Raw genomic sequence first — 27832 nt, forward strand, 5'->3', positions numbered from 1 at the left:
CAGAAACCCCTGTCTTCTCTGGCAGCTGAGCCCGTCTCCTTGGAGGCCTAGGGCAGGAAGGCTGCTCTGGGAGATGGACTCAGAAGCCCCACAGCCAGGATGACGGATGAGCAGGCAAGGGCTGTTCAGGGCGGTCTGAGCAGAGAGAGAAATGCTGTAGCAAGCAGGGCTCTGTGTGTAGAGATCGCTGAAGGCCGAAGGACAGGACCCGGCAGAACAGCAAACTCGTAAGAGCGGAAGTAACAAGGAGGGTGCACCAAGAAAGCTGAGAAGGGCTGTCAGTGAAAGATGAAGGAAACAAGAAGCCAAGAGAGAAGACAGCTTTGCCGTAAGTGGGGGGTCACTGAGAGCGATGGGCGAATGTTCCAGAAAACTCCCTGCTGTAACGCCTGGGGACACCTCCTTTGGGTTTGGTCCTTAGCAGGTCCCTGGGGGAAGCTGGGGAGAGCAGTATCCCTGGAGAGGAGGAGGCAGAAACCAGGTTTCAGTGGGCGGGGCTGCCCATGGAAAAGCAAGGAAGGGGATCCCGGTCGGTGGGATTGCCAGATTTAGCAGAAGAAAATTCGGAATACCCTGTTAAACCGGAATTCATTAGAAATTTTAGATAAGCAATTATTTATTTATTTATTTATATATTTTGAGAGAGACAGTGCACGAGCAGGAGGGGGAGGGGCAGAGGGAGCCAGAATCTGAGGCCGCTTTCATGCTCAGCACAAAGCTTGACCTGGGGCTCCATCCCACAACCCTGAGACCATGAGCTGAGCCGAAATCAAGAACCAGATACTAAACTGGCTGAGCCACCCAGGTGCCCCCTGATAAACAATTTTTAAATAAGTCCGTCCCGTGTATTCATTGTCTGCAATTCAAATTTGACTCGGTGTCCTGTGTTTTGTGCAGACAGCCTACCGGAACGGCATGCGGACTTCCCTGTCAGGCCGCACGGCTGGGAAGAAAAGATGAGCACTGAGGGCCAGTGCTGGAAGGGAAAGCTGTGGGGAAAGTTGTGTCTAGGCGGGATCATCCGAGCGTGTAGAGCAGACAGCAAAGCTTTCTGTCCCCTGCGTGGAGGCTGAAGGGAAACACTATAGTGGCAGAGGCTATGGCACTGAGGGGGAGTAATTGATTATTCGAACTCTGGGCTTGTATCCAGACCAGAAATCATTTCCTTGGACCCACCCATAAGAAGCAGACAGTCCCTCCCTGACCCTCCTTCCTGCAAAAAGCTCAGAAAATATAAATCACCAGTTTTAATTTGCAAGTCGATTGCTGCTGCTTTGACATTGTGGGGTTGTGGGTTAATAAGAGCTCTCGCCAGTAAATTTTTTTTCTCTTGTTCTTTTTCTTGGTGTTCTAATGGACCACCATAGTGGCAAACATTTTTCTAAATGGAGCAATCCACTTTGCCAACGTCAACATTTCTTAAAACCCCATCGCCAGAGAGAACCGCGTTTGATAGCTGGATGCCTTGACCAGTTCAGGCCCTCGGCGTGGGTCTTTCCAAGCAAACGAATCAGAGATGTCCTATGATCAAGCCCCTCTTTCCTCTTTCTGTATTTTAACCTCCCTGGGAGTGGCGAAGCTGACAAAGCTCATTTGATGATGAAAGAATGTTTTCATTGGGGTCCCCACATGACATAGTCAACAATTGTTTCTCTCCCTTCTTACACCCCATTCCAACTCACATCTGGTTTGAAAACTGGAACGCTGGTGTCCTATGCCTCTAATTCCTGAGATTTCTGCCAGACTGGTAGCCTTCATCAGTTTTCTGTTGCTGTGTTTGTGAGACAGACAGAAAGAAAGAGATTCCTTTCACTTTCCACAAATACCCTAAATCTGTTTTGTTTTACTTTGTTTGTGGGGAGTCCACCCTACTGCGTGTAGTGCTTTGCTGGGTTAGAGGCGTGTAGACCCCACAGCAGGAGAAGCTCTGTGGCTTCTGCCGCCCCTCCTAAGAATGTCCCTGGCAGCGGGGGGGAGGGGGGGCAGCGGTGGGGGGGGGCGCACCTGGGTGGCTCAGTGGTTAAGCATCTGCCTTCGGCTCAGGTCATGATCGCAGGGTCCTGGGATCAAGTCCTGCATCAGGCTCCCCACTCATTGGAGAGTCAACTTCTCCCTCTGAGTCTCTCCCTTCTCACACTCTCTCTCAAATAAATAAATAAAATCTTTTTTAAAAAATAAAAAAAGAGGGCTCCTGGGTGGCTCAGTTGGTTAAGTGACTGCATTCAGCTTAGGTCATGATCCTGGAGAACTTGGATTGAGTCCCACATCAGGCTCCCTGCTTCTCCCTCTGACACCCCCCTTCTCATGCTCTCTTTCTCTCATTCTCTCTCAAATAAATAAATAAAATCTTTAAAAAAAATAAAAAGAAAAAAGAAAAGAAGGAGAATATCTCTGGTCACTATGTGCACATTAGCAAACATCTTCCTCCTTCATAGGGTACTATGAAACTTCCAGTAAGGAAAAAAAAATGACAATATAGGGCTGACAAACTCTTTTTCTTCTGAATTGCTTATTCTATATTAGCTTCAAAACAAGTGTTTGGGGGTGCCTGGGTGGCTCGGTGGGTTAAGCCTCTGCCTTCAGCTCAGGTCATGGTCTCAGGGTCCTGGGATCGAGCCCCGTATCAGGCTTTCTGCTCAGCGGGGAGCCTGCTTCCCTTCCTCTCTCTCTCTCTCTGCCTGCCTCTCTGCCTACTTGTGATCTCTGTCTGTCAAATAAATAAATAAAATCTTTAAAAAAAAAAACAACAACCCAATAAGTGTTTGCTCAGTCGATTAAGTGTCTGCTTTTGGTTCAGGTCATGATCTCAGGGTCCTGGGATCCAGCCCTCGGTCTGGCTCCCTGCTCAGCGGGGGAGTCTGCCCCTGCCCTTCCCCCACCCCCATCCCAGCTCATGCTCTCTCTCTCTCTCTCTCAAATAAATAAAATCTTTAAAAAACAAATAAAAATTTAAAAACCTGCAAGTGTTTGCCAACTGTTTTTTTTTTTTTTTAAATTTTGGAAGGCTTTACTTATTTATTTGACTGAGAGATAGAGCCAGAGAACACAAGCAGGGGGAAGGAGCAGAGGGAGAGGCAGACTCCCCACTGAGTAGACAGCCCCATGTGGGGCTCCATCCCAGAACCCGAGATTATGACCTGAGCCAAAGGCAGACGCTTAACCCACTGAGCCACCCTGGTGCCCCATTTGCCAGCTTCCTTTCCAAGAAAGCACCACGGAGTGCCCCCAGTACTGCTGGTTCTGTTCCCAGCTTTGACAGAATCCATACAAGTAGAGAACAGTTAGTTTGAACAGATAGTCTCAAGATAATCCAGAATTTTGCCTTTTGCTTCCTCTTGGGTGCAGCGCTCAGGCTAGAGCGAGGTCTTCTGTGGTGCGTGTTCAGGATCTGGTGCAGAGAGGAGGCTATGCTTGGGGCCTGACCTCAAATAAAATAGTTCCACCCAGTTAAAGAGTAATTTAACACTCTTTCTGTGGCATCTATCCCAAGAGGTGGACAAGTACAGAAGAGCTAGAGCTAAAGTTGAGGCCAGGACAGGAAAGGAAACTTTCTTCATAGATCAAAATATTTGCTGAGCCTCAAGCAGGCACGTCCTGACAGGCCCGTCTGGGTGACTGCCCTCTTGCGAGGCTAACCAGGGCGCCGGGGTGGCGTGGCCCAATATCGGGGCGGGAGTGGGAGGAGCATGTGGCCTGAATCACCTCATCTGGAGGCTGAAGACCTTAGACTATTTAACCCAGAAAGGACTTTGAGTTCTTATAGTCCAGAAACTCCTCGATTTATATAATTTCACAGTCTCTCACAACCTGCAGCAGGAGCGGGAAACATAATATAAAAAAATAACGGGCTATTAGTTATTATTTTGCTAGTTAAACAAATAAAACACTCCTCTGTCATTTCAGGAAAGGACACTTTAACATAGACAATATGAAAAACTTATTCTCTCACTCTTAACATGAAAGAACTATCCCAGTCCTTTCTGAGAAAGTCAGCGTTAAACTTACGCAGCATCACAAAGATATTTTAAAATATGTGTGTGCACACATCTGTATTCCTATGTGCACACATTTATCCTCCTCCCGCTCCTTACCTTCTTCTTATCGCCCAGGCAGCCCTGGTGGAGTGATGTGGCTCCTGGACTCTGGACCACAAGCCCGAGTTCAAATCCAGGCTCTGCCACTTGGGATCTGAAGAACCTCAGATAAGCTACTTAACTTCTCCGAACTTGTTGGTTTTATTATCTATAAGTTAAGGTCATAATAGTAGGACATACTTGGGGCGCCTGGGTGGCTCAGTTGATTAAAGCCTCTGCCTTCAGCTCAGGTCATGTTCTCAGGGTCCTGGGATTGAGCTCTCGGGCTCTCTGCTCAGCAGGGAAACTGCTTCCCTCTCTCTCTGCGGGCCTCTCTGCCTACTTGTGATCTCTGTCTGTCAAATAAATAAATAAAATCTTAAAAAAAAAAAAGAATAGTAGGACATACTTGCCCTAAGTAATCGTGAGGATTCAATGAGTTGATATGTGAAAAACGCTTAGCGCACAGAAGTAGCCGGTAAATGACAGCCATTGTTATAACAGTGCGGGGACTGGTGACGCCTTCCTAAGCTGGTCCCTGGGAGCCATTGATGGAGCAACCCTTTTCTCTTTGGGGGGGTGGGGTTGGGGGAGGTGGGGAGACTGAAGTCTGAAGCAGGCATGATGTCTCCCGCTAAGGTCTGTGAGTGAGCAGGACAGGAGAACCCAAGTCTTCTGATAGACCTCTGAGGATGTGCTGGAACCATGAACGTGGCCAGTGGCTGGGGTGGGGCCGGGAAGCCATGGGCAAGTGTGCAGGTGTGGTGGGGGCAGGAGTCCGTGCTGTAACAGAGCACGATGACCTGGTTGGGAGCCACCAGCGACCAGGGGATCTGCCCACCATACTCTCCTTTCTCTGTCCTTTAATCAGAAGAAGATGAAAATGAGTAGGTTACAGCCTGGGGAGGGGGGATGGACACGGTGGTCCCCATGTGGGAAAGGAGTGGGGGAGTAGCATCATCCCTTGCACCCCTTCCTCCCCCCTTCAGTCCAGCCACAGGACCCCCCCCCCGCTGAATCCCCATCCTGCCTCCTCCCTGTCTGGGGGCTGGACCACCTCTGGGGACAGAATCTGTTGGGTGGAGGGCCTGCCCTCCCTGTCACCAGTGGACAGAGGGGCCAGGGCTGGAATAACAAATGCCCCAGCCCTCTGACGTGTTTCTTTTGCTGGGAGCTGCTCCCTACTTCCTAAGCAGACACTGCCTGGGTGCAGGCTGCTGGCTCAGGTGGGATGGCTTCCTGCGGCCGCTGCTGGACCCACATTGCTGGGGCTGCAGGCTGATTTCACGGGAACCAGCTGCCCGAGGCAGGGTCCTCCACCCCGGCTGCCTCACCACCCTTCACACCTCACTTCCAGCCTCCCCCCTGCTTGCCGATCACATGCTCCAGGAAGGAAGAAGAAAAAGAAAATGACCCCCAAACGGAGGGGGGTCTCTATGAGGAAAACTAGACTTTCCCACAAACCCTCCAGCAGCTTCTGCAGAGTCCTCATAGGTTGGAGCTGGGCCACGTGGCTGATCCTACCTACAAGAGAGACTGGGAGATGTCATCTTGTCTCTGGGCGACAGACTGTGGTTTCATTAATAAGGAAGGAGAGAACGGATATTGGGCAGAAACTGTCGTCTGCCAGAAAAGTGTAACCAGAATAGACTCGAGTCTTTTCACTTCCCTTCTGCTCCAAAGCCTCGCTTGGCGGGCTCCCATGTGACAGGACCACCAGCCCTGCTCCAGCAGCCCGAAGGGCAGTTCGGGTCTATACTGAAAGCCTTTTGCACATGGGTAGTGGATCACGGCACACACCGGCCCCGCCAACCTCTTTTACGAGTCTCTTTATACTTCCCTCTGCCTCCTCTCAACAGTGGCCCCGATCTCCTGTTCTCTTCTTGCACAACCAAACATACCAAGCCCAGCCTGGCCCCAGGCCTCCGACCTCCTCTTGTGTGTTTCCACATTTTCCCTCATTCGTCCACAGGCCCTTTCTGTGGAAGTCCATTTGGGCCCTGGGCTCTTCCACGTCTGGGCCTCCCTCTGTCTCCCCTCAAAGCACAACCAAGGCTGAAAGCAAAGAATCCGGAAGATGATGTTAAGGTTTGGAAAACACCTTCTGCTCTGTCTCCTGCTACCCAGGTGACCATGGAGCCAGCATAAACCAGCCTCGCTCACACACGGCCAACCCTGCACACAGCTGTCAGACACCTGTCCCGGCCAGCGAGCGCCGGTCCTGCCTGGTCCCCTCAGCTCCCTGCTCTCCTGCTCCCAGTTTTCCATAGGAGGGTCCCTTTCCACTTGGATACCTGCTCGTTTCAGCCAAGTAATTTCCAGCGGCTCCTTGAAGGCCACGTAAGACAGACTCTGAGAAGGCTCCCGGTTAACCTTGTCCACTTCCAAGCTAGGCAGTCCAGGCCCTGAAAATAAGCGCCTGGCTTACATTCTTCGTATCTGATGTGGTATTCAACCTTTCGATCCCATATTTTCTTTATATCTGTTCTTTCTCTGCCATTAGACTGGGAGCAAGTAGAGGGTATGGGCCTCGTCTCCTCTCAACCTCTGGACAAAGATGACTCCTCCCCGCCCCACCAGTTGGAGCGTTTTTGGGCAACTTCCACATGTCAGGCACTGAGGTCAGTGCTGAGGAGAGAAGACAGACCCAGGCCTGGCTTCCCTCAGGATCGGCCTCCCCTCCTTTTCCTGCCCCCAGCACAGTGCTCGGCCCAAGCCACCGGATGACGGACCACTGTCTTAATGAGGCAGGGGGTTGAGATTCAGCCTCGAGATGACCCCCTCACGGTCTTCCTGGGCTCCAAGTTCATAGGGCCCTGGCGGTCCCTCAGCGGGGTCCCCAGGCCTCCTCCTCCCAGCATCCCGGCATCCGGTGTTACTGTTGGCTCAGCTTCCTGCCACGCGGCCAGAGGCTGAAGGAGCTTTTATTCCAAATGAGGGCAGTCAGCTGAATTTCCAAATCAAAGATTTTTCCACTTCAATTTTTCTCCTTTTCTCTTTTGCCCAAATAACATTCATTCTGTGGAAAGGGGATGGGGCAGTCTTCCATCCAGGGGTTAAAGACTTTATGAGGAGTCCCTGGAGGGGATGGCCAGGGCTCAGGCCAAAGCCCTCCTCGAGTCTCAGGCGGGGGTCGGGGAGAGGAAGCAACAGGAGAGGACTCTCCAGGCCCCGGGAGGACAGGGGGATGAGATCAAACCTAGGAGGCCAAGCCTCTTCTCCTCCTGACCCCAGCCTTAACCCCACTCCTTCCCTCTCTTTCCTGCCTGTTTCCTCCTCTCCTACTCCTTCCTCCTCACTCCTGCACCCATGCATTTTCTCAGCTGCTGCTGTGTGTCAGACTGTGCTGGAAGCTCAGAAAACAGAGACAGTCCAGGCTCGAGGCTCTTAGAATTTGGGCTCATGGGAGGGGTGGGGCGCACAGGTGACAGGCCGGGCTGAGGAGTGACAATCGGCAAAGACAGTTAACTGGTAAGTCTCCAAGTACCTTCAGAGGCTCAAACGGCACGTCTAGAACGTGGGAAACTCTGAGACCGAGGACATTAGCCTTAGAGGACCTCCAGGGCAGCCTGACTCATTAAGGTCTCCTGTCGCATCTGACGGGGAGCACCTCGGCGGGTAAGAACAGACCGAGTGAGCAGGCAGCCTCTATTCAGAACCCAGCCCACCCCTGTCTGTGTGATCGTAACAAGGCACTTCATCGTTTTATTTTTCCCGGTTGTTTATAAAGTAGACCTTTTCTGGAGCAGTTTTAGGTTCACAGCAAAATTGAGCAACTCATACAAAGAGCTCCCCATCACTCCTGTCCCCCCGCCCCATGCACAGCCTCCTTCACTCTCCAGGTCCGCAGACCCGCACCGGCATATCGCAGCTGCCTAAAGTCCACAGTTTACCTTCAGGTTCACTCCTGGGGTCTGTCGGACACTCTCCAGGGTTTTGGCAAATATTTAATGGCCTGCATCTATCACCACAGTATCATTCAGGATAGCTCCACTGCCCTAAAAATCCTCTGGGGTTGCCTGGGTGGTGCGGTCTGTGAAGCATCCAACTCTTGGTTTCCATTCAGGTAGTGATCTCAGGGTCGTGATCTCAGTATTGTGGTCTCAGGGTTGTGAGATCAAGCCCTGCATTGGGCTCTGCGCTCAGCATGGAGTCTGCTTCTCCCTCTGCCCCTCCCCGCCCTGTTCTCTCTCAAATAAATAAATCTTTAAAAATAATAATAAAAATCCTCTGTGCTGTGCCTTCTGCCTTCACTTCAACTTCTTATCCTCAATTCTTTCTCCTTTGAAATGGGAGAAATCACTGTCTCACAGGGAGATTATGAGGCTAAAACGAGATGGGCTGCGTGAGAGTTTTGCTCTAGGTGTCTGTTATTGTTATTTATGTAATAATCCAGTGAAAAGCCAAGCGCCCTCCCACAGTGGTCCCTGACTGTCTTGCATGCTGTTGGAGGAAAGAGAGAACCTCCTGGGGGGCTCAGGAGATCTTACTCCAGAGTAAGGAGATCTTAGTCCCCTGCCTCAGTGGGTCTGGGTGGTGGGCCACCTGAGGAACCGCAGTGGGAGGAAGAAATGGGGGCCCACGGGATTCCAAAGGCCCTCTGGACCATTCCCTGCTCCTGAAGTAACCCAACCAACTTTATCAGAGCAGTCCGCTGGCTGCTCTTGGCAGAGGCTCCGAGAGCCTGCATGAGTCATGTCCACGTGGCTGATGTGGGGAGGGAGGGAAGGAGGGAGCGATGGGGTGGGCTCATGCCCAGGCTGGGCCACGCTGGCTTGGAGACATTGTTCCTGAAAGTCCCTGGCAGGAAGTGGGCTGCTGTGGGCTGTTAACCTGCCATGCAAATAGACAAGTAAACACTCTTTAATGAGAATCCCAGATGCCTGCTTCATTCCAGAGACCCAGACACTCCTTCTGGCCTCCAGGTGGGGACCAGCTCTAGGGAGCCCTGTGCGCAAGCTTGCCGGGGCTGTCCCTCTCTCATTCCTCCAGTATCCAGACAGGGATCTTGCCTGGGAGACCTCGGTCTCCTTCCAAACCCAGACAGGCAAGGTCTACACAGGAAGAGGGAGACCCGGCATGACAGTTGGCACAAACGTTATCGCCCTTCGGTCAGACCGGAAAAATCATTCTTGGGTCGGCCTCGGCTGTCTAGACAAAGCAGATGAGCTACACTTTGGTGCTAGAGACATGGGTGGGCTGTGTGGTAGGCTCGTGTGGTCTCCCCAGGCTCCGCCTCAGTTGGGTCGGTCCCCAGGCAGGCACCACTGGGCTTGGAAGATGCCAGGTGCTTGCTGTATACATAGTCAGAATTTATTGCCCTGTGGTAAGAAGGGATGGGGAGGGAGAGGATGGAATGGAACACATCTGGTGACCTGATTTTTGTTTTCCTGTTCTCGGTTAAGGACCTTGGCTGTGTTAGGGTTGGAGAAAGAAGTCAGGGACAAGGCGCAGGGGCAGGGGGTGCACATTACTTGGCTGGGCTCAGGGAGAGACGGCTGGACCCATCTTGGGAAGGCCTCTGCTCCTTTTGGGGTAGGAGAGGACTCAGTTCCCCTATGCGAAGATCCAATGAGGAAGAAAAGTATGATCTCATGAGATGGTAGCTACCCTTGTGGTGAGCATAGCGTAGCCTATAAACTTGTCAAATCACTGTGTCCTACACCTGAAATTAATGTAACTTAGTGGGTCAAGGGTACTCAGAACTTTTTAACAAGTATGATTCCATGAAATTTAGCAGCATCTCCAACAAGGACACAACATGCAATCACACCCATACATAAATCCAAAACAAGTGCATGAACAGGCACAGCTTTGGTACAGTTGCAACCACAGCCCTGAACTCTACAATGAATGCTCGCACTTCTTACACACACTGCAAACAAAACACACACAAACTTGTTCATCAAGACCAGAGAGTCACGGTGACCATGAACATCAAGGCAAGCATCACGTGAACCATTACAGTCCCTGGGATTTTGCAAAGCCTAATGACCATCTCAAGCTTTCTGCAAATTTCCATAGGGTGCTCCTGAAGTAACCCAACCAACTTTATCAGAGCAGTCCTCTGGTTGCTCTTGGCAGAGGTCTGGTTTTGGTGAATCATTCAGTCTGGAGTCTTCTGGTCATTCCTCATGACTGTCCCTGCTCGCCACCACCCCCCTATAGATGGAGACCATGGCAGAAAGACTCACAAGGCTTCTGTGAGGGGGTCAGCTTGGGAAGATTTCAAGAAAGGAAGAAATGATTGACATGGTCTTTGAGGACACATAAGAATCCAGGGACTCCCTGTAAGAGCCACCGGCTAGGAGATCACTGAGGTCCAATCCTATGTTCCACAGTGCCCCTTAGCAGCCAGTGGAGCTGTATTTTCCATCCCGCTCCCCGGCTGGGTTCTAATTTCCAGTGCCAGGAACTACTTCATTTCCTTTATGAAACACAAGTCTGTCCAGATGGCGTGCTCCTGCTGGCCTGAGGGCGTATTTGCCCCGGTGCTGCCAGTCCTCCACCAAGGCAACCTTCTTCCACCCAATCACCCCTCCCTCCTCATTCCAGGATGGAGATGTCTCACCTTAACCTTCATCTCAGCTACCCTGCTGTGCCACCTTCTGACCTGGCAAAGCTGGGTACCCTGAACCAGGCCTTGATCCTCATCCACAGGTAGCTCCATCCACTGCTGGGGAGAGAAGAGTGGAGACTCCCAATCCGGTCAGTTAAATGCCGTCGGGGAGGAACCAACATGCTGTTGGGGCACGGGATGGATGGGGGGAGCTCATGGAGGGGAGGTATTACTCGAGCCAGGGCCTGAAGAATGAAGGACCAAAATCAGGGCAACATTCAAAGATAAGGGCCACAGAAGGAGGTTGGGCTGAGATGAGGGAGGGCCAGGCTATGTGCTGGTCGGCAACTCAATTGCCCAACAACTTCATCTAAGGGATCCTTCCTTCCCTCCCTTCCTCACTCACTCCTCCCCTCCCTTCATCCCTCCCTTCCTCCCACCAGTATTTATTGATCACCTTTTTCTGTGTCAAATACCTTGTTAGGTGGAAGAAACAAGTATGACTAAGACATGTCCTATCTTGAAGAGCTCACAGATCAGCGGCAAGACAAACATGTAGAACTTGTTCGAGCTCCGGGTCCTGCAGGAGGGGAAGACCCTTCAAGGAGACATCCTCTGGACCCCAGACCAGAACCTCACTTGACCCCTCATGACATGGGCAGCATGCCGCCAAGCCTCAGAGCCACCTCAACCACTCTTCACCCCAGGCCCCTCTTATAGGCAGGTGTATGCCTGTTGGTTGAAGAGATACCTTGCATCTTCTCAGCTCTGGTAGACCTAGAATTTTCTGACCTGAAGGCCAGAGACTGGACCAGATGACCTCTTGTGTTCCTTGAGTCTATGGTCTATAGGGGATGTAAAGAAACCTCTGAACACACCCTTTCCTCACACAGCAGTCTTGCAGAGGATAACGAGGGGGGAGACTCTCAGGAAACCATCTGCTCTCCTAATTTCGCTCCTTAGAAGAGAAGTGTGTGTGTGTGTGTGTGTGTGTGAGAGAGAGAGAGAGAGACCCTCCCTCTCCCTGTGCCTCATTGCCTTGGAGGATTCCTGGCCTGGAGATAGACTGAGGGACACATCCAGGGGGCATGGGCAGTTTGTGGAGAGGCCCATGATGGGATCATCATGGAATAGCCCTCAGTGGTGCTACAGGTCTGGTAGATCTGGAAGAATCCAATGCCTAACTGATGCTGCTCAGCAATCTTTACCAGGGATCTCCTAAGTCAGTGCTACCACTGGGGGGGGGGGGTCCTGGGGAGAGGAAGACTCACTCCTTGCCCCTCAAAGTGCTCCCACTGAAGTTGCTGAGACAAATACGCAATGAGCATGTTCAGTAGAGTAAGCTGGCTTCCCTGGGAGTAGTACAAAGAGCCAAGTGATGCCATCAAGGAAATACAAATCAGAACCACAATGAGATACACCTTATGCCAGTGAGAATGGCTAAAATTAACAAGACAGGGAATGACAAATGTTAGCGAGGATGTGGAGAAAGGGAAACCCTCTCGTGCTGTTGGTGGGAATGCAAGCTGGTGCAGGCACCCTGGAAAACAGCATGGAGGTTCCTCAAAAAGTTGAAAACAGAGCTACCCTATGACCCAGTAATTGCACTACTGGGTATTTACCCCAAAGATACAGATGTAGTGAAAAGAAGGGGCACCTGCACCACAATGTTTATAGCAGCAATGGCCACAATAGCCAAACTGTGGAAGGAGATGAGATGCCCTTCAGCAGATGAATGGATAAAGAAGATGTGGCCCATATACACAGTGGAGTATTACGCAGCCATCAGAAAGGATGAACACCCACCATTTACATCAATGTGGATGGAACTGGTGGGACTATGTTAAGTAAGAGAAGTCAATCAGAGAAAGACAATTATCATACAGTTCTACTCATATGTGGCATATAAGTAGCAGTGCAGAGGACAAGAGGAGAAGGGAGGGAAAACGGAATGGAAAGAAATCAGAAAGGGAGACAAATCAAGAGAGACTCTTGACTCTGGTAAACAAACTGAGAGTTGCAGAAAGGGAGGTGGGTGGGGGATGGGGGTAATCGGGTGATGGGCATTAAGGAGAGCACGAGATGTGATGAGCACTGGGTGTTAAACACAACTCACGAATCATTGAACATGATATAAAAACTAATGATAAACTACATGTTGGCTAATTGAGTTTAAATTTTAAAAAAGAAAAAATGAGCAAAAAAAGAGGCAAAGGAGCTCAGAGGTACGAAAGAGCCTACCCAGTGTGTGTGCGGGGGGGGGGGGTTAAAAATGCAGGGAACGGCTTTTTTTATTAAAATTTTTTATTAAAATATAATGTATTATTAGCCCCAGGGGTAAAGGTCTGTGAATCGCCAGGTTTACACACTTCAGAGCACTCAGCATAGCACACACCCTCCCCAATGTCCATAACCCCACCCCCCTCCCTAAAACCCCCCATCCCCCCACCCCAGCAACCCTCAGTTTATTTGTTTTGTGAGATTAAGAGTCTCTTATGGTTTGTCAGGGAACAGCTTTCAAAATGAGCCTTTGCATCACTAAGGACTGCCTTTGGCTAGATGTGACAGAAACCTGACTACTGAGGTTTAACAAAAGGGGTTTATTTTTCTCTTGTAACAAAAAATGTGGAGGGAAGCCAGTGCCGGCTTCAGGGGCATCTTCAAGAACCCAAGCCCTTCTTTTCTTTTTTTTTTTTTTAAAGATTTTTTTTCTTATTTATTTGAGAGAGAGACAGAGTGAGAAAGAGATAGTGGCAGAGAGCATGAGCCTGGGCGGTGGGAGGGGGGAGGTTGGTGGGGGTCATAGGGAAGGAAAGAAGCATGCTCCCCACTGAGCAGGGAGCCTGACACAGGGGCCCATCCCAGGACCCTGGGATCATGACCTGAGCCAAAGGCAGATGCTTAACCCACTAAGCCACCCAGAAACGAAGCCCTTCCGTCTCACAAGCCCATATGTTTCACACGTGGCCTTTATGGGATGCAAGCTGGGTACTCCACACTCCGGCATCACGTCGTAGACTTTCCAGGGAGCAAGACAGAGAAAAGCAAAAGACACAAGCCAGACATGCTCCAGCTCTGCCTTCACCTTTTCAGGCAAAAAGAATTCATGTTACTTACATCTTGTTGGCCTGAACTGTCACATCATCACTCCTAGAAACAAGGGAACCTTGAAAAATCAATATTTTTAGGAAGGCACATTGATCTCCCTTATCCTAGCAAAATCAACACATTGCTAATGAGGCGGGAGAGTGGGTAGAGATCTGGTAATCAGCTGTGCTCCCCAGAGTCCGGGAGCATGAGCAGAATCAGTGTGGCTGGGGTGTGAAGGGTATTGGGGCAGGGAAGCAGCAGGAGCAAAGGGTTGGGCCGGGAGGGTGTCGGAGCGTTCGGGAATCACAAACAGTCCGGTTCAGCTGGAGCTTAGGGAGGGCAGAGCGGTGAGAGAGGATGGGGGCAGTGTGCATCGCCCAGGTTTGTGGGATCGCCCTCCCACCCAGACACACACTCTGCGGTGCCATGGGCCAGGCAGGGGGGCAGGTGGCAGCAGACATCAAGCAGCATCAGGGAAAATCAAGTTCAGTTGCACCAGGAGACAGTGATTGCAGTTCACAGGTAGGCAAAGGATGACCAGTCTCGGGGCAGCCTGGCAGTGACAGCCAGGGGCAAAGGGATGCCCTCAAGCCAAAGCAGACCCTTCAGCGAACCCTAGTGTCCCTCACCATGCCCTGAATAAACTGTAAAGTTAAATACATGCGTCGGCCTCCCGCCCGAGTTCTGTGGATTACTGCCACTCAGCCTCGCCTCCATCTCTCCTCCTGGTCTGGCCCCTCCAGACTGCGTGGACGGATCAGCATGGAGGATGCTGACTCCAACCTGAGGAAGTGGTTCAGCCATTTGCTGGATTCTCCCCAGAGGTTCCAGACAGCGTCTCTGCACACAGTGTGGGGGCAGGGACGCCGCCCTCCTTTGCTGAGTTTGGGTCATAGATCCTGGCTTTTTTGACAGGGAGGCACTTCAGTCCTACCTTCCTCTTGTTGCCGTTGAAGCTCTTTCCTCCTTCTGGCCTCTGGGGAGGCAGAGAACAGCGGCTAATGTCCTTGAAGATGCCTCAACTGTCACAGGGCTCCCCGGGCGCCCCTCGGCCTCCCCCTTCCCAAGCAGAGCACTTCCCCATCTGCCTGGATCATCTTCCGATCCTTGTGTCCTTTGTGTCCCTTGTTGGGAAGCCTGTTTAGTTTCCCACCTTCTTTTAAAGGCCAAAACCCGGGGGTGGGAGAGGGTGGGAGAGGGCGCTGTTGAAGACATGGGGACTGAGGCTCTGGTAGGACTTTGACCAGACTCATTCATCAGTTCTTTGGTTTCCTGAATAGGACATGGCTAGATTCACAGCGGTGTTGGACTACAGAGCAGATGTCAGGATTCCCCCCCGGCGAAAAATGCCAGAATGGAAGAACCAAGCCACCGTCACATCATGTAGCGCCCATTCCCCACCTATTTGAGAAAACCCTCTACAACGTCCCGGCCGGAGGTTGGGCATTTCCAGGGACAGAAAATTCCTTACAACTCAAGCCTCCCCGGTGCTCTTACGCAGTCATGGGCAGGCCTTACTGGTTAGAGGAAGCATCTCTCTCATGTTATAATACCAGGCACCCCAAGGCACAGTGGACCCCTCCTCAACAGCAGGCCCCGTATGGAAAGACCCCCCGTGAATGGCACTTTGACCAGCAAATTCGGCTCTGTTATCCCATTTCACGGATGAGAGTACTGCCAACAGGACTGCTTGAGTCCCTTGCCCAAGGTCTCAAGTCCGGCACTGGAGACTAAAACCCAAGCCTGTGTTCTTTCCACAACATTGATCTGGGCATTTTGGCATTAGGAGCTGGAGAATTCTTTGTTGAGGGACGTCTCTGAACACTGGAGGCTATAGTGTGGCACCCCTCACCACTGCCCACCAGATGCTAATGAACGCCCTCCCCACCAGCTGTGACAAGCGAAATCAGCTCCAGACTTTGTCAAACCTCCTCTGGGTGGGAAGCGATGTCACCGCTGGTTGATCTGCCCACTCATCACCTGCTGTCTCTCCACGGAGCTCAACCTTCTCCCTTCTATCCACTAGCCTGCTTCTCTCCACGGGAGTCACACGGAGCTCCCGATTCGTCTTTACATTGCCCATCAGTCCAAGTAACAATGAGGTGCTTCCTTATCTCCAAGACTTCCCCAGGTCAGACCCCAGGGCTCCTTCTTTTCCTGATACGCTGTGCTTTCTAGGTCTTTTGCCACACTGGTAGCAAGGTACAGCTGAGCACCGCTGTAAGAACACAAGGAAGACAAAAGGTTAGACAAAAGGAAGAACTTCCTTCCTTCCTTCTCCTCCTGGACTGCATTATCAGGAGCAGCTGGGATGAGTCATCACTTCCTTTGCAAAGCGATCATACCCGTCATCCGCACGGGACGCCCACACTGGAAGCTGTATGGGGGACGGTGTGTAACGACAGCACGGAGACAACATTGGGCGTATGGAGGTGATAATGCTTGGAAAAGACGGGAAGTGTTGTACAATATAAGGGAGGGTGTATATTTCTTCTCTGTCTTCCATCTCAGCCCCTCTCCCAGAGTCCTCTCCAAGACAGACCAGACTGGCAGAGAAAATTAACCACGGTTTGTTTGAGGAATGGGAAACTTGAAAAAGAGAATACTTTCTAGAACTGTTATTGTTTTTTTTTAAATCTTTTTTTTTTTTTATTTTGTTTTATTTATTTGACAGGCAGAGATCACAAGTAGGCAGAGGAGCGGGCAGGGAGAGAGAGAGAGGAAGAAGCAGGCTCCCTGCTATGCAGAGAGCCCAATGTGGGGCTCGATCCCAGGACCCTGGGATCATGACCTAAGCCGAAGGCAGAGGCTTTAACCCACTGAGCCACCCAGGCGCCCTTAGAACTTTTTTTTTTTAAGATTTTATTTATTTATTGGACAGAGAGACACAGCAAGAGAGGGAACACAAGCAGGGGGAGTGGAGAGGGAGAAGCAGGCTTCCCTCTGAGCAGCGAGCCCAATGCAGAGACTGCCTGGGATCATGACCCGAGCCGAAGGCAGACGCTTAAGGACTGAGCCACCCAGTCACCACCCCCTTCCAGAACATTCTTTCCTAATCTTTAGTGAGGGCTGATTGCTCCAGCAAGGGTTAATATGTGGTTACCAATGTTAGACTCTAATAGGAGTCGCCTCCCCCACTCACTCCTACTTATTTGCAAGACTGCTTGTTAGGGAAATTCAATTCTCCCTAGAACATACCACCTGGAAAAATACCTCACCACACGGAGAACAAGGAGTGCATTAACCGGGGAAGGAGACCGGTGGTGGGCCCTGGACCAAGGTGTCCCCCAGTTCTAGAATCTGGTTAAGTCTTTCAGTTGTACCAAAGGCATGTTGTGTCTGGCCCAGACGGCAGCCACACAGGCCTGGTGTCCGACGGTGTCCCTCTCTCCCTGCTCCCCTGGAGTCTGAGAGGACCACGGAATCAATGGGCCATTGCCTCCCTGGCCTTCTAGGGTTGGCTCTCTTTGCATGCCTTTGCTAGGTGACAGGGTCACCTTCAAGTTCAGCTCCCTTGGTGAGCAGAGCCCAGTAGGTGTTGGGAGAGAAGGAAGAGAACTCCTGAGATAGACAGCCCTGCTCTGGGAGCTCTCAGCCTGATGGCAGAACCTCCCGCCCCCAGGAAGTTAGGAAGAGAGATGCCCCCAGAAGAAGGCTCCTTCCTGCATGCAGCTGAGTGGGAACCTCAAAGCTATGCACCTCTGATACGATGAGATTTGCTCCAAGGTGGCGACCAGGGCTTTGGAAAAGTTCAGAGGAGAGAGATGAATCGGGCGGAGCACAATTCCCCAACCAACATGGAAGAGGTTGTTCTGATCAGTAAAGAAACAGTACATGTGTGTGTTGGGGGGCAAGTGTGCAATTAAACTCAAGGGCACCTGAGCACACCCCCGCACTATGCAAATAAGACAGCAAAGAAGGCTTTATTGGGCTGGACATCTCTTTCCCTCTGGCCCACACCCTTCTCCGATCTAGGGTCAGAGAATGTGGCAGAGAGGTTTGGAAAGAGATGGGACCCTAAGGGAGTGAGTGGGCTTTTTGGAGAGAGAGGGGAGCTGTGGCCCAAGCCCCAGGTCCATGATACCGCCCCTCTGCCACTGAAAGGTTTTGTCCCTCTGGCCCGATACCTAGAAACCCAAAGCCAGCACTTGACTTGGGAGAAGGGACCAGGACAGTTGTGCCAGAACATCCTCAAGCCGAGGCAGTGTCAGGCTATCACCCCAGCTCCATCTCAGCCCCAGGCTGCGCCTGCCTCCACCTCCCCAGGCCAGGGACCACTCCCCAGGAGGCAAGAGAATAGCAAAAGCAGCCTCCGTAGATGCCTCTGTGGCCACAAAGATGAATTTAATGTGCACCACGGGGCCTCTCTCCATCAAAATTAAAAGGAAGCTGACAGGCCAGTGCCACGGGCTGCGTCTAACAAAATAAAATTTAACAGGGATAAATGTCAGGCCCTGAACTTGCGTTTCAAAATCCAAGTGCAGGAGCGCAGAATGGTGGAAGCGGGGCTGAGGAGCGGCCTGTGTAGGAAAGCTTTCAGGCCTTAGGGGCTGATGAGCTTGTTGCGACTCAGACTGCTGGGGAAAGCAAGTGTTTGTCCCTTGGATGTAGGGCGGATGTTTCCAGAGTGCTCAGTGCAATTTCTTGCCAGCCTCAGATTACCCGATGGGAGGAGCACTACTCTATTATGACCATTTTGCAGAGGAGGAAGTGGAGGCACAGAGAGATTTCAGTAGTTTACCCAAGAGCCCACGGCCGCCAGGTGGTGGAGCCAGGAGCCCTCCCGATGCAGACCGTGTATGCTGGGGGATGGAAGCCTGGAATTTAGGGCAGGGAGGCGGAGTCATTTTCTGCTCTGTGCTGAGAAGAACCCATTTTCCAGACTCTTCTGTTTTGTTCTAAGGTGAACACTCCAAGTCTTTCTTAGAGGCAAAGGCATGTCCAGAAGAGAGTGTTCAGGAACGTTCATCTACCCAGGACTCCTGCCGCAGTGCAGGGAGTCAGCCTCAATACCACCCTCAAAGCCATCCCCCTGCAGCCTCAGGCAAGCTTAGCGGTCCCTGATGCTCTGCAGGCTTTCGGCACAGGCCCCGCCTTCTAGCTCCATCCATCCACAGCCCCTTCTCTGCCAAAGGCACCAGCATCTCCCATCTCCGACCATGGCTGTAGAACCCCGCCAACTGCTCCGTCTTTGCTCCTGCATCACCAAGCCTCTCCACACCTCCCGCTGTACCGGGAGTTTGGCCCAGCCCTACGTTGGGTCCTACTAATTCTCCAGCCCTGTCCTTACAGGGCCCTCACACGTGCTGTTCCCTCTGCCCAGAACGCTCTTCCCTGCCGTCCAGCTCTGGCAGCCGCTCCTACGGATCCCTCAGGTCCGGGCTTGATGCTGAGCCAGGGAGAGTGGCTCATGCTCGCCCGCCCACAGCAGGGCTCGCCCCTTGTCCTTGGGTGCAGCACCCACCCCTGCGCTTCCTGCGCTGCCCACGCTGATTTACTCCTCTGTGCATTTGCTGTCAAGTCCATGAGCGCGGGGCCGTTTTGTCTTGTTCACACAGCGCACAGAAGGCCAAACCCAGAGGCACGTGGTGAGCGGACAGTAAATATTTGTTAAGCAAACCACGGGCCGGGGAGGAAGAGTTTCAGGCCTGGAGAGCTCCGTGCATAGAGGGGACTGTGGTCCGTGCGAGCCTGTGTTTCAGAATCGCGATCCACTTGAGCAAGTGCTGACTACTGGGGCGCCTGCCACTTCTGGTATCTTCTACACAGTGATCACTTTGCCCTTCTTACAGCCCTGTGGGGCGGGGGCTGACCCTAGCACTGTTTCACACACAGGGAAACTGAGACCCGAGAGGCCCACTAACTTGCCAAAGGCTCTATGGTCACCAGGGGGCCAGTCATCTGGGCCCTTGGCCAGACAGATTCTGAACCTGGGCCCATGCTCTCAAACACCTCAATAGGAGGCCAGTGTGTGGAAGTTTCTGGAAGTCCTGCATCTATCAACAGAAGGCACGCTCTCCAAGGAGGTGGTCCCAGAGGCAAGGGGCAGATGCCAGAGGCCTCCTGAGCCAGCGTGCTGGGAGGGCATCAAGCCTGGACACAGCCGACCTCTGCGACCTCTGACGCCAGTCTCTCTCCTAACTCCCTACCCAGGGCCGCAAGGGGGACATTGTGGATTCGTAGAGATGAAGGTGCTTTGGCAAAGGTAGAATGTGCTCCCAGAATCCAGGGTCGGGCCGTTGCCCACAGTGGCCAGGACTGAAATAGCAACACGGCCTTCCAGTCAGACTGCAAGTCGAGGGGCACAGCCAGGTAGGGACCTGCCTCCTGCCAAAGCAGCCCATGACTTCGCTCCAGGCCCTTCTGCCTGCCCTCTGTTCCTGACCTCCCCACCCCCAGGATGGGGAGGAGGGAGGCAGTCAGCCCAAGAAAAGACAGGAGACTCTAAAACAACAACCAGAAACTGCCCCCTGAGTGAGGAGGTTGGGTCCGTGCTCGGAGCTTTTGGCTTAACCCAAAACCCTTTGGCCCTTCCTGTGGTGGCTTGGCATCTGGCTGGTTTGCCTGAGCCTGCCCTGGAATCTTCTGGCAAAGGGGCCAGGGCAGCTCAGGGAGAAGGGTCTGGGGCAGGGAGAGGTAGTAGCTCCCATCTCGTGGAACGCTCGGGGGGCCCTGGGTAAGTCTTGTGGCATTTTGTCACAGAAGCGGAGGGAGAGGGGAGGCCTCATTCCCCTTCTCCCGGAGCAGGCGGCTAGGTGAGAGAGCTCCCGGGGACCCTGTCTGCAGACTCCTGAGAGTTGTTCAGCATCCCTCTGCCCTCACTGCCTGTCACAGGAGCTGTGTGTGGGGACAGAGAGAAGGTGTCTGCCGGCAGCAGGCGCTGAGCGGGGCCGAGACACCTGGGTCCGGTGGGATGCTGTGGGAGGGGGCTGTGCACTGGAAAGGTTGTGTGGGGCCGTCGAGAGACACAGGGTGGGGCGAGGGAGGCCAGCGAGGGCGACGGGTTAGCTCCTGAAGGCCTGGGAAAGGGGCAAGGGAGGGTAAATTAGGACATCGGAGAGAGAATCAACACGCAGAATACGAAGAGGAAGGAGGAAGGGAAAAAGAGGGCTTTGCTTCCTTTTGGAGGCAACATAAGGAGGAGGGCTTCATCCCTAAACTGCAGGAGGACGTGTGGGGTTGGATCCCCAGCAAGCTGGGCCCTACCTGCCTGCCCCTGCTGGCACGTGTTTATGTGGCAAGGAGCTAGAGGGGGACGGACTGTACGGGAGAGTAGGCCACAGACTCGCAAAAGCCCTTCTAAGTGGTTATGGTTTTCTGGGAGCCAGGGAAAGACAGAGAAGCAAGCACAATTCCCAAGAAAAGGGAGAAGAATACAGAGCTGACGCTTACTGGGGACCCTGGGTCTGCCAGCATGAACTCACCGAGAACTCACACGCCGGCCTCAGTCGGTGCCAGATCTCGCTTTCAGAAGAGCACGATTGGGGAACTGCTCAAGGCCAAAGAGCGATGACGGAGCAGAATCACACCGATGCCCACGATTTTTCCACCAGGCCACTTCTTGGGAAAGGCAACAGAAGGAGGCTTAGTAGCGGCTGAGGTAGACAGCCTGCTGTAGTAAGGAGACCACCGGTCCTCAAGCACCAAGGTCAGGCATGCGGATCGACGTGCAAAAGACGTAAGATGTCTTGTGACCTTGGACAGATAATTTCCATATGTGAATCTCAGTTTCCACTCTTACAAGGTGAAGGCTTCGGCTAGGTGGTCTCTGAGGCCTTTTCCGAAGCTGAACGTATTCCACTGGGGACTTGCTTCCCATCGAATGCCATAGCCTTTCTTTTATTATTTATTTATTTTAGATCTATTCGTTTATTTGTAGAGACACAGAGAGTGGGGAGAGGGGAAGAGGGAGAAGGAGAGAGACAATCTCAAGCAGACTCTGAGCTAAGCACAGAGCCTCATGTACGGCTTGATCCTGTGACCCTGAGATCATGACCTGAGTGGAAACCAAGAGTCAGACACTTCACTGACTGAGCTTTTTTTTTTTTTTTTTAAGATTTTTAAAATTCATTTTATTTGACAGACAGAGATCACGGGTAGGCAGAGAGGCAGGCAGAGAGAGAGGAGGGAAGCAGGCTCCCTGCTGAGCAGAGAGCCCAATGTATGGGCTCGATCCAAGGACCCTGAGATCATGACCTGAGCTGAAGGCAGAGGCTTTAACCCACTGAGCCACCCAGGCACCCCTGACTGAGCTTTCTTATTCCTCCTTCCAGTATTATGCTCTGTTCTGAGCACATGCTCTAGGTACCGGGCCCCTGCCTGCAGCCCATTCAAGACTGAGAGCTGAGCTTGGAAATTATGACAACACCTTCTTTAAGAGGGTATAATCGGTTAATGAGCCAAATAAGTAATCAGTTATTTCTGAAGCCTACTGTGTGACTGGCATGGCACTTAAAGGGGGAGTGAGCCTGGACCTCCAGCAGGAGCTTGCAAGCTAATGGGAAATCCATCTCCACAAAGACAGTTTGCCAAGTGCGATCAGAAATCGTTACCGCTTTATGGAAAACCTCTGGAAGCCAAGGCCACTTGAGACCAGGCTCTGGCACTTGGAGACGAGAAGGAAAGATCCACGTGAGCCAAGGTCGGGAGTATCTGGGACGCACAGTCTCTGAGAGGGCGGCTGCACATGGGGTCCCTGGGTGCCAGCTGCCTGGGACATTGAGGTCTGTGTTGCTGGAGTCCTGGTCGGCTATCTCTGACCTTGGTGGGCAGTCTCTGGGGGAATATGGCAACTCGCTCATGGCCGTGAGACCCTGACAAGTGTGAGCTTGGGGCTAGCGTGGGGCGAGCACGGAGCTGTGTAGCCACACGAGGAGGACCGGCTGACCTGACTGGGAAGGGAGTTCCCTAGGAGCAAGGGACCACTGACACAGGGGCAGAGGGTGACAGCCTTCTGGCCAGGGGACATGAGAATGATGGCAGGCCTGGAGGAGAGAGAGCAGGAAGCATGTTTCATGGGCTACAAATAAACACTTGAGTCAGCTCGAAGGGAGATACAGAGACACTAGTCAGAGACAGAGATCAGAGACAGTACCAAAGGGGCTGGAAAAGCTAGCAAAGGGGCTTGGGAGGGACACCGCACTGTATCCTGAGAGAACAGAGGAGTCCAGAAAGTCCCTTCTGTGGACCGTCCCCTTCCCTGCCTTTCTGTACAAGGCTGCCTAAGATCAATTTCCTTCTGCTTGGCCTGGTCCAATCCTGCCCACCCTCCTAGGCACTATTCAGATTCCCTTTCCTCCAGGAAGCCTTCTTGGACCACCCCATTTCATTCACTCATTCGTTGGTTCATTCATTCCATGCTGAGATGTGTGTTAAGCTCCTCCAGTGGGGAAGGCACTGTGTGGGGCACTGGCCGAGAACAAGCAGCTATGGTCTCCAGCCTCGCGCCGCATATGCAATGCAGTGTTCTGGAAGCCTCGGTGACATCTCCTTGAGGTGCCCAGCCAGTGAGATTTTCAAGGACCCTTCCAGAAGCACAGTTTCCCCCCTCCTAGCCAGAGAGCTCCTTGGGGCAGAGACCAGGCCTCTTCGTGCCTTTATTCCGGGGCTGGTGGGCATAGGGTTGGGCCCTCAGGGTGTTCAGTCTGTATTTTAGAGACGTCTGGCTTTCCAGCCACGCTAAATAAGGCAGAAAAGTCCAGCTGACACCCACCTCTTCCCCTAGTCTCCCCAGTTCCAGTGCAGCAGCTCCACAAGGAAGAAAGACAGAAGCGCCATTGAACCTTTGGCCCCAGGATGCAGAAAACAAGCAGAGAGGAGGGCCCGGGAGGGAGTTTCGCGCCTGGGCGGGATGCCAGCTCCGGAAGCTTCAGGCCAAGTGGGGATTCGTGGTCCTCTGCGTTTTGGAATGTGACAAGGGCTTGCCAGGGCGCCTTGGAGCGGCTCCTCCCCGAGCCACTCACTCCTCACCCTGGACAGAGCCACGCTGGCAGCTTGTCCTGGGCCCTCCTCACGGTGCACTGGTGCCCCGCGGTGGACAGAAAGCAGGCCCTGATCTCACTCCCTCCTGAGGCTTCATGTCCCAACGAGAGAGGGCTCGGGCTCATGCTGTTCCTCCCTTGCAAGGGGTCTGCCTAGGGTACGGCCCCTGCACACTCTCACCCCTTACCTGGTCTCAGGGTTTTGCCTGATCCCAGCCCAGGAGTCGACCTTCAAAATCAGGCACCGACGCACTCCCTGCGGTGGGCATATTTTAGTGCAATCTCAGAGACAGAGCCGGGCTATTGGTCTAAATGACAGCATGGGGCCTGGGGCACCTTATGCCATCCTCCCACCTTAGGCCTGGGGGTGAGGAGACTGGAACCAAGGCTCTGCCAGCCTGCAGCTGACTGTCCCTCTAGGCAAAAGTTGGAGAGCAGAGTCAGAGGGGATGGCAGAAAAGCCCCTGAGCCTGGGGGTACAGGGGTGCAGGGGAAGGCTGGTAGAGGATGGAGTTGACCTGGGGCTGAGACAGAGCACTGGAATGTTCTGGAATATAGGAGCATCTGGTTGCTGGTTTTTTTTTTTTTTAAATTTTTAATTTTATTCCTTCCCTCCATAATAAGCTGTGTTCAGTTGCTAGAAGAAGATGGGTGTTAACCCTCCAGAAGGCACTGTGTAAACAGTCCTATCCTTAGGGCTCATCTCTGGGTGCTGTGTGGCCCCTCATATTCCAGGCCATGAGCCTCTGGGAGGGTCATTGCCATAGTTCTATCAAGCGGACTAAGCAGAGCTAGCAAGAGAAACTCTACAAAAAAAGGGGCCAGGGAGCAATAACCGAGCCTGGACAATGTCAAGAGGAAACAGAGTGAGAGCTATGGAGGAAAGAGCGTGAGGGCAGCTTGAAGAGGTCAAAGCGTAAGGAATGGTCAGATTAGCTGCGAGACGGGGGCAGGGACTGAGCTCACCCAGAAGAGGAAAGGGAGATCTCAGCACTCCTGAGACCCATGTACAAAAGGTAAGGCCAGGGGCTTGCACACCCTTATTTCCATGGCCCCACGTTGCTGCGAAACCCCGCCTTCTCTTACAGGAGCCTGAAACCTACATAAGTCATCCATGTCCCTTACTTGTGGTCCCAGGGTAAAGGGGTCGAGACTTGCATTTGAATCCGGGTCTATCAGATCCCAAATGGGTTCCTAACATCTGAGTTGTTCAGCTGAGAGAGGAGGCACCGTGGGACCAGAGAGAACCAAGGCCTTAAACTCCAGGATTCAAGAACCTTAGCAACTAAAATCCGGATCACGGAACCATGCGATCTCTGCTCTTCCCTCCCTTCCCTCTCCGTCCTGTTTGCCCCCTTTCCTCCCTCCCTCCTTCTCTCCCTATAACGTGGTTTACTGGGCAGTTACAACCTGGCAGGCATCAGGCTAGTGCTAAGAAACAAACAGGAATAAGAAGCTACCCTTACCCCCTGGAAAACTCACAAGCCCTTGGGAAATTCCAGAAAACGGAGCAAGCTCTTTACATCCCCCCGCCTCCCCAAGAGGGTTTTTTCCCTCCCTGTCTTTACTTCTGAGTTCCTCACGGGGGCCCAGCAAACCTCCCACATCTCCCTCCTGCCCTTTTGCTCCGCCAAGTCCCTCCTCCCAGAGCTGCTCCAGGGGCTACTGCCAGAGCGGCCAGTGACGCCACGAACAGGCCTGTAAAAACCCTGGGCCTTTGAGCTCCGCGCACACATCTGGACACAGCTGGGCCTGGGGCAGCCCACATTCTCCAGGTCATAAGTCACGCTGGAACAAACGAACATTTCCCTGGCTTCCAGCCTCCTCCCCTCGCGGCCGCCGACCCAACGGTCTCCTCCTCACCACACCCCATTCCCTTCTGCTCCGAAATCACGGCGCCGCACTTCGCCATCACCCACATGGTCCATTCTCGTGGCGGCTGCCATCAAATAAATGCAGTCTGGAAACCAACACATGTTTCAAAATAACTCAAGCTGTTTGTGCAAATTCTCAAATACTAGGAAGCGGACGCAGTAAATCGGAACTATCCTTCTCGAAATCCTGTTTTTCCTCCCCCACGTATTTCTCTACATACCACATCAGATCCTGGACCTCTTCTCTTCCACATTCCTGCTTCCCAAACTCCTCTTCCGGCTGTAGCCACACACCCCTTCTCCTTCTCTCCGCGCTCCTCCTGATTCTGCAACACCAGAGCCCACACGACACACTCTGGAGAAAGGGTCGGGAAGCAGGTGACGTGGTAAAGCCCCTCTTTCCCAGGCAGGAGAGAATGGAAACATTCATGCAGCAGTTGTTTATTCCCTGTCACCTGTGAGCTGTCCCCATAAATAGCCCTTCCAGATCATGCCAAGTCCCAGCAGGGCCGGGCCGTTTCCAGACAAAATGACCATACCGACCTGACTCTTCCAGTCAGCCCTGATCTAAATATTTTGTTCTCACCCCAAGCTACAGTGAGCCACCGTTAGTCAACTGTCCCAGTTTTGAGCTGAAAAAATATGGTCACCAGATTTCTGACCCACCCTTCTTCTTAGAAGCATCTTAGAATCATATACTCTGATTACATTAAATACTTCCCGTATTGCTATGGACTGAATGTGTGTGTCCCCGTAAAATTCAGATGTTGAAATCGTCACCCCCCCCCCATGTGATGGTGTTTGGATGTGGGGCCTCTGGCAGGTGAACTAACACCCTGTTCTGTCCTCATGAATGGATTAGGGGTGCTATGAAAGGGGCCCCAGAGAGCTCCCCTGCTCCTCCTGCCATGTGAGGACTCAGCCCAAAGACTCAGGAAGTGGACACCAGGAAGTGGTGTCAGGACACCCTGACACCAAAGCTGCTGGTAACTTGATGACAGACTTCCCAGCCTCCAGAACCTGAGAAACAAATTTGTGTTGTTCCCAAGCCACCTCATCTGCTGTATTCGGTTACAGGAGCCCAAACAGATTCACACATGTATTGCAGTTGATTCCATCAACGTCTGCTTGGTCACCTGGGGACTGTGAGTTCCTTAAGGTCCCAGACTATATTTATTCTCTTTCTGGGTTAAGCCTCAGGAACCGGTGTGTACTTGTTAGCTAATGATGCATGACAAAGCATCTCAACTATGAATGACTAAAACAGTCATCATTTCTTAGTTCTCATTGTTTCTGTGGCTCCAGAGTCTGGGAGTGGCTTGGCTGGGGGCTTCTGGCTCAGCTCTCGTGCTATTGTGTGGTCAAAGAGCTGCAGTCTCTGAAGGTCTGCTTGGGACTGAAGGATCCACCGCCAAAGGTTACCTCTTCCCACAGCTGCCAAGTCGGTGCTGACGGTTGGCAGGAGGTCTTGGTTCCTCTCCCACTGGACCCTCCCTGTGGCCTGACTTCTCTACAGTGTGCCTGTTGGGCTCCAAAGGAAAATCATCTTGAAACAGAGAGAGGTGGGGTACCTGGGTGGCTCAGTGGGTTAAAGCCTCTGCCTTCCGCTCAGGTCATGATCCCAGGGTCCTCTGATAGAGCCCCACATCAGGCTTTCTGATCAGTGGGGAGTCTGCTTCCTCTTCTTTCTCTCTCTGCCTGCCTCTCTGCCTACTTGTGATCCCTATCTGTCAAATAAATAAATAAAATCTTAAAAAAAAAGAAAAGAAAGAAAGAAACAGAAAGAGGTAGACAGAAACTGAATCCTGTTTTATAACACAACCTTTGGAAGTCATGTCTTGTCACTTCTGCTGTCCCCTACTGGTCAGGGGACTGTTAAACCCTGCCTCTCAGTGGGAGGAGCTCCAGCGACGTATAAGAAGAGCTCGAGGAATGGCATAAATACACAGGCATGACCCCGTTTGGAGAAGACAGAGCACCAGAACATCTCCAGCCCTTGCGAGCCCATAACAAATGCTCCCTGGTGAACTTAGCACCCACTGGCACCTGAAACTGAAACAGCTCTCCCTGAGATAAAGAGGGAAATACATCCAGAGTCTTAAGTCTTTACCCCTTCCTGGATCCACAACCCTGCCATGAAATCTTAGCGTGTCTTCCCTACCCTGACTCTGGCCCCAACCATATGACTTGTCTTGATGGTTGGGCTGTTAGCAGATGTGGGTCAGACTTTAAATGCGCTCGTGTGTTTCTCCTGGG

General features: G+C 52.4%; 1 long non-coding RNA gene across 1 annotated transcript in view; it reads right to left on the reverse strand.

Moving 5' to 3' along the window:
• LOC101686753 overlaps window positions 1-26068 on the reverse strand; it is a 49732-nt gene extending 23664 nt beyond the window's left edge. The window contains exon 1 of the long non-coding RNA XR_006607050.1: window positions 25798-26068. This is a non-coding gene — a long non-coding RNA (uncharacterized LOC101686753). The remainder of the gene's footprint in view (window positions 1-25797) is intronic.
• Between the last annotated feature and the right edge of the window lie 1764 nt (window positions 26069-27832).

This window comes from Mustela putorius, unplaced genomic scaffold (assembly GCF_011764305.1).
Source record: "Mustela putorius furo isolate JIRA1106 unplaced genomic scaffold, ASM1176430v1.1 tig00000508_pilon_pilon_pilon, whole genome shotgun sequence".
Lineage (NCBI taxonomy): Eukaryota > Metazoa > Chordata > Mammalia > Carnivora > Mustelidae > Mustela > Mustela putorius.